This window comes from Papaver somniferum, chromosome 7 (genome assembly GCF_003573695.1).
Source record: "Papaver somniferum cultivar HN1 chromosome 7, ASM357369v1, whole genome shotgun sequence".
Lineage (NCBI taxonomy): Eukaryota > Viridiplantae > Streptophyta > Magnoliopsida > Ranunculales > Papaveraceae > Papaver > Papaver somniferum.
Genome location: NC_039364.1, coordinates 82,697,331 through 82,710,704, shown reverse-complemented (window position 1 = coordinate 82,710,704; position 13,374 = coordinate 82,697,331). Strand labels below are relative to the sequence as shown.

The following is a 13,374-nucleotide window of genomic DNA, read 5'->3' as shown; positions in this document are numbered from 1 at the left end:
ATCCCAGCTTCTTTTGCTAGGGATATTTTCAGACAATGATTAAAAAAATCAATTTATGTAAACATATACACCGAAAAAATGGTACCTCAACTTTAGGTATACATCATACAATATTAAGAAAAGATCAGGCAAGTATGCAAACGAAGTGTCTATATTTAATTGATCATATTAACGAAATACCTTCATATTTTACCTAATGGGTGGGTAATAAGGTACTGCACCCTAGTCAGTTGACAACTTCGATTGGATTGTGGATTCATGTTAAAGCTGTATGCCTTATTTGACAGTCCATATCCACATTCGAATTACATTATGCAGAAACATATGTACTCTTAAAATTAAGAGTGTACACAATGAAAATGAGTAACCATCTCTAGGTGGGATAACAAAGTTGAGAGAGAATCTACTACTTGCCTTTCCCATCATGAGTACGTTGGACGCAGTGGCTCGGCCAACCCGTTGGACTTCACTATCCAGTGCAACCAATATGGTGAAGCAGGTACGGTCTGTCACTTCAATACAAAAAAAGGTACCTGCATCAAGTTAATCCTTTGGTGGTGATTATATGTTCATAATTCGTAGATATTGAACCAAAAAGAAACTGATTCCCCTAATAATTGGTTCCTCGACCTTGCTTTCACATTTAGTGTATCCATACTGTAGTAATCATCTTCACCAACTACTTCCGCCGCGCACTTATTACAGCCAAGTAATACCATACAAATTTTCCTTATTTACAAATAAATTAACCTCAACCAATATGAACATGTAATCTGATAAATGAAAGTTTTTTTGTCAGCTCAAAGTAGATGACAGAACATCAAATCATTTAAATCCGTGTCTGCACGACATTCACAAAAATATCACTGACTAAAAAGATTCTAAAAATTATGAATATCCAACTAACAAAGCATAGTTAGAATTCGTTGTGTGCTACACCTAGCAATTAAAAATGCAAACCCATTGGCTAAAAACCAAGAAAACTACAGCAATGCCATATTAATGCCTATCCCAGATGCCAAGGCTAGACTCCTTTCCCGTTTAACCAGCGAAATAATAGTACCTTCACTATATAGACACGGGTGAGAGATTCTCTTTCCCGTGACATCATAACACTTTAGCCTGCGTAAAATTGAGTTAAGATTAACAACCGATGATTGTTGGAACCGAAATACTCTCAAATAGAAAAAAGAAAACGATTATATACCTGAATACCACAGTGTTCGCTTCAAAAATGCACCACAAATCGAACCACTTTGCTGGCAGATTAACTTGTTAAAAGTTTTGGCCATGCCTCCATTTTACGTTTTTCCCTTCCTCCTGTTGTATGGACGGAAATATCACAGATAATTAGAAAATTGCCGATCAAAAAGAAAAATTACTTTCAACTTTACACTCTTTTAGTGCATAGGTGTTTTCACTTAAACCAAGTAAATGAATTCGTACTATACATTCATCGTGTGAATAACGTATTCCCTATTTTGTAGATGCTCCCGTGAAAGTCCCATTATTGAGCAAAACTTGAGATGCTTGCTTGATCCCGATGTGTTCCCCAAACCACATTCGTCAGTGATTAAGCTACCAACTTTTCTCAAAACATGAAAAATATTCCCCCATCCTTTAGTTTGGAGGAAGCAATATCTAGCTGTTAAGCCGAACTCGCAGTTGGAATGAGAATACAGTATCGAAAAGAAAGAAACTCTAGTGTGTAGGTATATTTGTATATGTTTCAGTAGCAGCAACCAACATTCTTCACCAACGTCATTAGTGACCCTATTACGCATCCCAGCTTCTTTTGCTAGGAATATTTTCAGACAATGATTAAAAAAATCAATTTATGTAAACATATACACCGAAAAAACAGTACCTCAACTTTAGGTATACATCATACAATATCAAGAAAAGATCAGGCAAGTATGCAAACAAAGTGTCTATATTTAATTGATCATATTAAGGAAATACCTTCATATTTTACCTAATGGGTGGGTAATAAGGTACTGCACCCTAGTCAGTTTACAACTTCGATTGGATTGTGGATTCATGTTAAAGTTGTATGCCTTACTTGACAGCCCATATCCACATTCGAATTACATTGTGCAGAAACATATATACTCTTAAAATTAGAGTGTACACGATGAAAATGAGTAACTACCTCTAGGTGGGATAACAAAGTTGAGAGGGAATCTGCTACTTACCTTTCCCATCATGAGTACGTCGGACGCAGTGGCTCGGCCAACCCGTTGGACTTCACTATCCAGTGCAACCAATATGGTGAAGCAGGTACGGTCTGTCACTTCAATACAAAAAAAGGTACCTACTTCAAGTTAATCCTTTGGTGGTGATTATATGTTCATAATTTGCAGATATGGAACCAAAAAGAAACTAATTCCCCTAATAATCGGTTCCTCGACCTTGCTTTCACATTTAGTGTATCCATACTGTAGTAATCATCTTCACCAACTATTTCCGCCGCGCACTTATTGCAGCCAAGTAATACCATACAAATTTTCCTTATTTACAAACAAATTAACCTCAACCAATATGAACATGTAATCTGATAAATGAAAGTTTTTTTGTCAGCTCAAAGTAGATGACAGAACATCAAATCATTTAAATCCGTGTCTGCACGACATTCACAAAAATATCACTGACTAAAAAGATTCTAAAAATTATGAATATCCAACTAACAAAGCATAGTTAGAATTCGTTGTGTGCTACACCTAGCAATTAAAAATGCAAACCTATTGGCTACAAACCAAGAAAACTACAGCAATGCCATATTAATGCCTATCCCAGATGCCAAGGCTAGACTCCTTTCCCGTTTAACCAGCGAAATAATAGTACCTTCACTATATAGACACGGGTGAGAGATTCTCTTTCCCGTGACATCATAACACTTTAGCCTGCGTAAAATTGAGTTAAGATTAAGAAACGATGATTGTTGGAACCGAAATACTCTCAAATAAAAAAAAAAAAACGATTATATACCTGAATACCACAGTGTTCGCTTCAAAAATGCACCACAAATCGAACCACTTTGCTGGCAGATTAACTTGTTAAAAGTTTTGGCCATGCCTCCATTTTACGTTTTTCCCTTCCTCCTGTTGTATGGACGGAAATATCACAGATAATTAGAAAATTGCCGATCAAAAAGAAAAATTACTTTCAACTTTACACTCTTTTAGTGCATAGGTGTTTTCACTTAAACCAAGTAAATGAATTCGTACTATACATTCATCGTGTGAATAACGTATTCCCTATTTTGTAGATGCTCCCGTGAAAGTCCCATTATTGAGCAAAACTTGAGATGCTTGCTTGATCCCGATGTGTTCCCCAAACCACATTCGTCAGTGATTAAGCTACCAACTTTTCTCAAAACATGAAAAATATTCCCCCATCCTTTAGTTTGGAGGAAGCAATATCTAGCTGTTAAGCCGAACTCGCAGTTGGAATGAGAATACAGTATCGAAAAGAAAGAAACTCTAGTGTGTAGGTATATTTGTATATGTTTCAGTAGCAGCAACCAACATTCTTCACCAACGTCATTAGTGACCCTATTACGCATCCCAGCTTCTTTTGCTAGGAATATTTTCAGACAATGATTAAAAAAATCAATTTATGTAAACATATACACCGAAAAAACAGTACCTCAACTTTAGGTATACATCATACAATATCAAGAAAAGATCAGGCAAGTATGCAAACAAAGTGTCTATATTTAATTGATCATATTAAGGAAATACCTTCATATTTTACCTAATGGGTGGGTAATAAGGTACTGCACCCTAGTCAGTTTACAACTTCGATTGGATTGTGGATTCATGTTAAAGTTGTATGCCTTACTTGACAGCCCATATCCACATTCGAATTACATTGTGCAGAAACATATATACTCTTAAAATTAGAGTGTACACGATGAAAATGAGTAACTACCTCTAGGTGGGATAACAAAGTTGAGAGGGAATCTGCTACTTACCTTTCCCATCATGAGTACGTCGGACGCAGTGGCTCGGCCAACCCGTTGGACTTCACTATCCAGTGCAACCAATATGGTGAAGCAGGTACGGTCTGTCACTTCAATACAAAAAAAGGTACCTACATCAAGTTAATCCTTTGGTGGTGATTATATGTTCATAATTTGCAGATATTGAACCAAAAAGAAACTAATTCCCCTAATAATCGGTTCCTCGACCTTGCTTTCACATTTAGTGTATCCATACTGTAGTAATCATCTTCACCAACTATTTCCGCCGCGCACTTATTGCAGCCAAGTAATACCATACAAATTTTCCTTATTTACAAACAAATTAACCTCAACCAATATGAACATGTAATCTGATAAATGAAAGTTTTTTTGTCAGCTCAAAGTAGATGACAGAACATCAAATCATTTAAATCCGTGTGTGCACGACATTCACAAAAATATCACTGACTAAAAAGATTCTAAAAATTAAAAATATCCAACTAACAAAGCCTAGTTAGAATTCGTTGTGTGCTACACCTAGCAATTAAAAATGCAAACCCATTGGCTAAAAACCAAGAAAACTACAACAATGCCATATTAATGCTTACCCCAGATGCAAAGGCTAGAATCCTTTCCCGTTTAACCTGCGAAATAATAGTACCTTCACTATATAGACACGGATGAGAGATTCTCTTTCCCATGACATCATAACACTTTAGCCTGCGCAAAATTGAGTTAAGATTAACAAACGATGATTGTTGGAACCGAAATACTCTCAAATAGAAAAAAGAAAACTATTATATACCTGAATACCACAATGTTCGCTTCAAAAATGCACCACAAATCGAACCACTTTGCTGGCAGATTAACTTGTTAAAAGTTTTGGCCATGCCTCCATTTTACGTTTTTCCCTTCCTCCTGTTGTATGGACGGATAAATCACAGATAATTAGAAAACACTGGTTGAGAACATAAAAATGAAGATTATGAATCCAAAATTCAAAGGACAAAGTAGATTACAAATTGATCAAAAATGTTAACATGCACTCGAAGTACTTGCATAGGTATCAATAGACCGATTGTATCAAAATCCCGTAAAACCAATTATAAATGTTTCGGTTTTTTCTCGTATTAACATAAACAGGAAGTAATCTACTGTATATAAAGTTCACCTTTTCCAATATTGATGCGACATTTATGTCCATCCTACTAATCATTTAGCTTAATGTCATCTGGTTACCAAAATGAGTTCAATAAAATGAGCATATAATTTGAGGATACAAATGAGTAAAATCCCTGGAGCCTACTCTAAACTGCAAACTTGTGGTAGCAACCAAGTCGTTCTTACATCTATATGGTCAGTAACAACAGAGGGATGCAATTAAGTTACCTGGAATTTGCTGTTATTACTTCCAACATCCAGGTGTGTCCGATAGCTTTCCCATCCAGCTATCGCGCTATCATCCACTCCAAAGAACATAATTTATTCACCTAATATATCAATGTAACACACAATTCAGTCATCCAAATCAACCCGATAAGAAGAAAAAACGTTAGAGGCCACATATTACCGTTATTTTTTTTTCTTCTTTCAATTGATTCAATCTAATGCAGCTACAACCCGACAATCACTACCAAGACTACCCAACTTTTCATAGTCATGCTATGCACCAAAAAAAAATTCAGAAAACCAAAATTACCTCATCAATTATGCAGTTTAACATTATCCACCGTTCAAGATGTTGCTAAGGATTATCTACATTCACAACAAATACTTTTGTATTTCCACCAAAAGGATCCTTTTCAATATATATGAAAAGTAAATCAATAGAGAATAAGCAGATGCACTCATGGTTTTAGGTTTAGTTTTGCATCTAACTACTCGTAATATCTCCCTTCTTTGATCACTCTCTCATGCTCTTCGAAAAGAGTCACCAAACCCTAAGAAGAATAAATAGCGAAGAGAGAAAAATAAATCCGCCGAAAGTTTTTTTTTTGTTTAATCAAAACACATACTAATAATGATCAAAATACTAACCATGATAATACGTCAAATGGATTATCATCATCCTGGATTGCGTCACCAACACCTTTGCTGCTTGAGTTTGTCGGTATAATAAAGAAAATATTCAGAAGAAGAAATTAGAGAAAGGTTGTGAGATCAAAAAACCAATACAAAATCAAAAATACACATTCAAAACATGAGTCGGATCAGGGTTTTGAGATGAAATAATAAGAGAGGATAAAGAGTTGCCTTATGGAAAGATCTTTTTGTTCTAGAGTTTTTGCTTTCCAGTATTTTTTCTCTTTGTTTCATAACAAAAATCGCAAAAACCTTAACTGACACCTCGTTTATATATTGCAAATCCACATCGTTGTGCTTAAACCTATAGCTCATCAATATCTTGCACCTGCTATAAGCAAAAGGAAAAGAAATCAACAGGGAATAGAGAAGAAAGATAGGAAACAGGGAGGAGGAGAAAGAGGATTTTCTCTTTGTTTCATAACAAAAATCGCAAAAACCCTAACTGACGCCTGAGGATTTTCTTCCTGTTTCTCTTTGTTTCTTAAGAAAAAACGCATTGTATTTTTTCTTTCGTTTATGTTTCCGGGAAAACTGTTTTGTTGTTTTCCATATCGTTTTTTTCATTCAAAACCGGTATTCACTGTTACGTTCATAGAATTTGAGGAAAAGTGAAATAGAGCAATTTCAAGGGGGCGGTGACGCTCACCCCAAAGGTGGGTATTCTCACCGCGCGACGTGGAGGCTTATATGACTTAGGGGTTTAAAGGGTTTGATATGGTGTTTGGGCTATTTTGAAGGGCGTTTATATTGATTCAACAATCAGTTCAAATGGATCGGTGAAAACGATTATTCCCACATGATATAGATTTGTGTTTCTATGAAAATCCATGATTATCGGTGTTGATTTATCGTGCGTATTACTTTCGACTCATGGGAGATTTTAATTTTGTTGAAGAAGAAGAAAGAAAAACAGGTTCAAATAAAAGAATCATAATTCAAATGACATTCTGTAGATATCATCAGTTAGGGGAAATCATATTTTTGATATTTGTATTGTATTACAATGCTTTTGTGACACATGATATGTTTATTTTTTATATTTTTTATCTCTAATGTATTTAATTCAAAACTATTGAAAATAATAAATTTACTACTTCAGAAAAAAATTAATACGGTTAGAGAGCTAGCAACAATTTTCTGTGCAAGAGCTACTGATCTAGCGCATTCAAGGGATAAGATGACTAATCAATATAGAAATTGTATGTCTTGATAGAATAGTCCATTCTGGGCTAGATCTGAGCATTTTTTTTTCCTTTTTCTTGTTTTCTTAGACAACTAGTAGTTTAGGTTAGATTTGTTTAAATTTTTGTTTCAATCTCCATTGTTTTAGGAAAAATTTATGGTGTTCTTGTGGGAGTTTTGTCCTTTTTGTTTATATCTTCCTCTTTATGGAAATTTTGTATGCGCTTTCATGGCGTTTCTTTGTGATTTCATTAGAGAATTTGGGTGGAAGCTCAAGTGCGGTGATCAAGATTCAAGACTTGGGACATATTACTCTCATATTTTTATGAGAAGATCTATTTTTCGAAAAGAAAAAGCCCTATCAAAATGGTTGGATTATAATCCCAAAACTGTTCTTTCAATCTTCAAATTACTTGGTACTCTTGTTGGTAGTTCGTTAATTTTCTTCACGAATTACTCTTTTTAGTACCTTTTCATTGTATTTGAATCTTTGATCTTGATGTTCTTAAAGTCCATGTAATTTCTTTTTCATCGTGAATAAAATTTTATGAGACTTATCAAAAAATAAAATAAAAAGTGTTAACTGATTTTCACTATTTATTTTCTTGTTATACTTGTGGATGTCAAAGATCCAAACTAACTACTTGACAACTATTATTCAAAATCCGGTTTTTTCGTTCATATATACAAGATTAAGGGCTAAGCACTCATTTCTTTTGGGAGCATCTCTTGTCATAGAAGACAAACATTCAAAATGGTCGGAATTGATTCCGGATTATACCATTTTTCCTCTCTACTTTTCATACAAAAATTGGATACCTTTGCGGTATTTTGCTATTTTCTTCGCGAATTACATGTAATTGATATCTTTATTTGTATTTGGGTTTTAATTTTCTTGTATTTTAATGTTCTTTCTCTTGTAAACAATCATCTATTCACCTTTTTAGATTGAATGAAATGTGATCTGATTGTTCATCAAAAAAAAAAAAAAAAAGACTGCTATTATTCCCCTCGGTCTACCTGCCTAACGTGGTGAACCATGAAACGTACAAACACTCAGGTTTTAATGGGTTCTGTTTTATAGTTTTCATTGGCTTAATTAAACTAATCTAAAAACTCTTAATCTACAACCACTAAAGGCTACTGCTTGGGTAGATGGACAATATCATACTAATAGTAATAAATTTCCTCAGACTTCCCTCATTAGTCTTTTTCTTTCATTTAATGATTTCCTTCAAAAGAAAAAATAGAAATAAATACATTTCATTCCAAGATATCATCACTTTAAAGATTACTTGTACCATTAAATTGAATAAATTCGTTAGTTAGCAATCCAGTACACGGCACATTTACTTGTACCATTAAATGTATAGTTATCACAAATTATAATGGTCACACACAATGGCACAAATTAGAGTTGGGTGCCTGTTGGTAGCCCGTAGTAAATTAGAGTATGCAGCGAGTAGTAGTATTTATGGGTGTGTTTACTTTTCCATTATTTTATTAAGAGTTATTATAATAGGACCCGTGGTTGTTCCATCTAAAAACTTAAAGGCTAAACAAATTAAGCTCTCACATTGAACGATGGGGAACCCCTCGTTTCCTATTGGTCGAAATAAGTCTTTTTTGAATTTTGTGAAACGAGCGTTTTGATGAGGACATTTAGCAACGTACTATTCATTTGGAATTTATTGAAGTCCAAATAAAATTAGGAAATTGTTAACCTACAGACCCTTTTTTCAAGGTAGAATACTCTTTTTCCATGGAAATCGTTAACCTACCAAATTTATGGACTTTTTTCGTAACACTTCAAGTGGTTTGTTTCCCTACCACCCTTGATGAAGAAATTTTATGGCCGGTGAAGAAGCTCCGACAAGATGTTTCATTTTTACCGACTACTGCTGATGAGTTTGCTCAAGGTTGATGTTTTGATATCCCTCTGTTTCTAAGAGAGAATATTCAAATAGGTTCTAAAGTGAAAAGAACAAACACTGCAACAACTGTTTGTTCGGAAATAGAGACATCAACAACAACAAGATCAACATTACTATTCAGTTCTTATACTTCTACAGCTGCTAACAAATCTTCCAAGCCGATTCAGACCGATTCGTTCCTTTTCATATTACCAAAGACCGATTCAGATAACTTGTGCTACTTTCGAAACTGTTACTGCGGCTTTAGACATTGTTACTGTTACTTTAGACACTGCTACCTTAATTGCATTGAGAAATTTTACTTTAAAAACCATTGTTTATGTTTTTTACATGTTCTTGCAAACATTGAGTTGGATCTGATCCAACCACTGCCCAAAGTTGTGATTCATACTGATTTTGTTTCAAATTCAGTTTGGCCCTTAGATGATGCTTGACCCAGTCTCTTTCTTTGGAAAGAGGTAGAGAAAAGGTATTCTGATATAGTTTTTGTGTCAGTAAGAATTGAATTGCCAGTCAAGAATTGGGGAAGATACAATTTCCTAGAAAAAGAATGTATGATTTTGAAAAACTCTTGTAAGGTTTCCGATCTCCAAAATCGGCTCTATGAATGTATCAGCTGAGGTTCCCCTCTTTTATGAAAAAAAAAGTCCCACCCTTTAGTGACATACTTAATGTTTCGATAACAAAGAAGATTAAAAAATACAAGCAATCATAAGTCTTAACCAAACCTTCCACTACAATTATATTAAGTCATATCTATAAATTTATTTAACCCAATTTTTATTAACCACTCCGCATCAAATTAATTTCTTAATAAGTTTCTAACTTCTCACTCTCTTGTTTCTCTCCGATCAACTCTAGTAGTGTTGCAACTTTTTATTAGCTCACATCAGCACATGAAAGCTAAATCAACTTTAATATTCATCATCTTTTATCCACTTAACCTTCCCGTTTTATATCATCATAATACAAAGAAAATCCAAAAAAAAAAAAGGAGGACATAAACACGATAAAACATTGATGCTTCTTTAATGTGGGGTTTACACTAACTATTGTTGTTGTTTTTTTGAAATAAGGAAAGATTTTATTAAGCTCAAACAAAACTTACAAGACCACACAAAGCAAACACACATACTACAGACTACCAGAGACAAAGCAACAACATATTACAAGCACTCCTAACACCAGAGGAAAACTATAATTCCAATCTCGTAGCTTTATCCTCAAACAGTTGATTAAGAATAAACTCTGGTGGAACTATCTCCCGCTGATTACTACAGTTATTTAAACGGGCATATTTAGCTAACCCATCAGCAACTCTATTACACACTCTTTTAACAAATCTAACATGTACTTGAGCCATCTCTCTAAAGATACTAATGCATTCATTCAGAAGTTGTTGATCTTCCCATCTTATACATTCTCTTTTATGACATTCCACAGATTTCAGAATAGCCTTATTATCACTTTCTATCTGAACTTGAGTGAGATTTTTGATTTGAATCCAATGTAGTACCTGATTTAGAGCCAAAACTTCCGCCTGATCTACATCGCGTACCCTGTTTTTCCAGGCCAAGGCTTCCAGGAAGTCTCCTAAATGATTACGGACCATGAAAAACCAGCAAAGTTAGTATCCGGGATAATTGAAACATCGAAATTAACTTTTAACCAATCATATGGGGGAGGTCTCCAACACAAATTATCACTTGTTTCTAATTTGGGTTGAGCAGATATAGAATTTCTCTAGACTTATGATGAATGCAGATGTTATGAGTATAACAAAAGTTAAATATTTGTCTTATGAGTATCTCTGGAGCCTGCAATTTGTTTTCAAAAACTTTCAAACATCTGCTCTTCCAAATGAACCACAAAGTGATGACAACAAGATTTAACATCTTCCTTCTCGTTGTTGAAACCAGTTGAGCAATATCTATCCAAGATTGAATCCATTCTGTAATATTCGTACATCCTTTAACAACATTAAGAATGAAAAGTGAAACTCCAGACCAAACCTCCATCGCATAAGGACATTGAATTAAAAGATGGGTTGCGGTTTCAGTATATTGTGGGCACGTAACACAGCAAGAAGATTGATGAGTGGTTTGCCACTTGAAATTCGCCGCAAAAGGTAATATATCTTTTGCAATCTTCCAGATAAACATTTGGCATTTATAAGGGACTCCTAAATTCCAAATCATCAACCACATACACTGCATGGATGGTGGAACTTCCGGAGAACATTGCTGACAAAATATTGCCCGATAAGCTGAAATTGACAGTAAAATAACCATTTATGGTAAGCGACCAGCGAATTCTATCAGTGGCAGGATGTTGCGGGATATAAATAGTCTTTATATGCTGAATCTGATCCACAGAGAATACTTCTTGTAACTTATCTTTTCTCCATCTTCTATTCACATGATCTATATATGCATTCAGAGTTAAGATTAGGAAGTAGAGGAGGCTGATAATTCTTTTTAGTAACTGAACAAAACCATTGTCCCTTTATAGGAACCGTAGAACCATATCTTATTTCCCATATATGAAATATACAAACCATTTTAATCCACGTTGAATGTCATTCCAAATCCACGTTCCATTCTTTTTTATTTGACCATACAATTTCTGTAATACCTTGCATGTTGTAGTTGAACCCACTTAACATCATTTTCCTGCAACATTCTCCAAGCTAGCTTTGCCAACAACGCTTCATTAAATCATCTCAAATTCTTGAAACCTAGACCACCCCATCTCTTTGGTTGAGCTAAGTCCTTCCAGCCAATAAAATAACCACCTCTCTTTGTGTTCTTATTCCACCAGTAATTCCTTTGCATAGATTCCGTTTTCTTGATAGATTTATCTGGTACATACATGCATCCCATCTGGAAGTTAGCCATAGTACCTATTACATCCTTTATTTGAGTGATTCTCCCTGCCTGATTTACCAGCTTTCCTTGCCAATATTGAAGCCTAGAACCCATTTTATCCAAGGTTTCTTCAAAGCATGCATTTTTATTACGACCAATAAAAAGAGAAATACCCAAATAATGTTCCTTCAGAGGCATTCTTTGCATCTTGATCATTTCTGTAATATATTCTTTAGCTTGTTCACTCATATGGGAACTGAAATGAACGCTAGATTTGTTCAGATTAACCATCTTCCCCGAAGCTTCACATAATTCATTAATAATATTTATCAAATTGGTAATTGATTTTGCAGAGGCGGAAGAGAATAAAATACAATCATCGACGAAGAATAGATGTGAAATACTTGGACCTTTTATAGATGGTTTGAGAGGTATTATTTCCCCTAACACTTCTGGTGCCTGTAACATTCTACTAAAAGCTTTCATGCACAGGATAAAGATATATGGTGATAGAGCATCTCTATGACGTAGTCCTCTGGATGGCACAAAAGCAGGTGTAGGAGAATTATTTAACATAAGAGAGATGGAAGATGTGCTAATGCATTGATGAATTAATTGACACCATTTATCATTAAAACCTAAGCACTCCATAATTTTTATAACAAACCCCCATTCCATACGATCAAAAGCCTTCACCATGTCTAATTTTATAGCTACTGCACCTGGAATTTTTTTTGTTCTTTTCATGTAATCAACTACTTCATGAGAGATAATTGTATTATCAAGTATATTCCTGTCAGGAACAAAAGCTGCTTGCCAAGGAGAAACAATCCTACTAAGAAATTTCTTCAATCTATTGGTTAATGTTTTAGAGATAACTTTGTAAGCTATATTGCATAGACTTATAGGGCGAAGATCTGATGATGTTTCAACACATAACTTCTTCGGAATTAAAACTTGATATGTAAAATTAATTTGTTGAAGTAATTTACCCGAAGAGAAGAATTGTCTCACCATTGCCACTAAATCATCATCCACCTCATCCCAACAAACTTGATAAAACCCATCCTGAAGGGTTTACACTAAATATGATTGCCTTTTGTTTTCTGTCTTTTCTCACCGTATCAATAAGGTTGTTTGAATAGTGAAGAACACGAGCAGCAGTGCACTTAAAAGCATCTACAATGCGGTGCAATGAGAAGAACTAAGTGTGTTAAACTTTAATGCCAAGTATGGTTATTTGTGATTTTAATTCCCGCCTGATGTATGACTTCTTTTTAAACAGAGTCTGATATTCATATATTAAGCTCACACCAGGATGTACTGGGTTTTGTTATCTTGT

The 13,374-nt window shown here is 34.6% G+C and overlaps 1 long non-coding RNA gene across 23 annotated transcripts; it reads right to left on the bottom strand.

Moving 5' to 3' along the window:
• Positions 1 to 255: 255 nt before the first annotated feature.
• On the bottom strand, positions 256 to 6,536 carry LOC113297764. Of its 23 annotated transcripts, none has more exons than XR_003333672.1 (11): positions 6,002 to 6,536; positions 5,354 to 5,454; positions 4,770 to 4,882; positions 4,573 to 4,684; positions 3,233 to 4,335; positions 2,989 to 3,101; positions 2,412 to 2,903; positions 2,196 to 2,314; positions 1,452 to 1,798; positions 1,208 to 1,320; positions 750 to 1,122 (listed from the first exon to the last, which is right to left on the bottom strand). It is a non-coding gene; the product is annotated as an uncharacterized LOC113297764 (long non-coding RNA). The 23 variants fall into 23 exon arrangements; XR_003333668.1 differs by having other exon boundaries at positions 1,452 to 2,903; positions 3,233 to 3,579; positions 3,977 to 4,095; positions 4,193 to 4,335; XR_003333670.1 differs by adding an exon at positions 256 to 533 and having other exon boundaries at positions 1,064 to 1,122; positions 1,452 to 2,903.
• Positions 6,537 to 13,374: the final 6,838 nt, after the last annotated feature.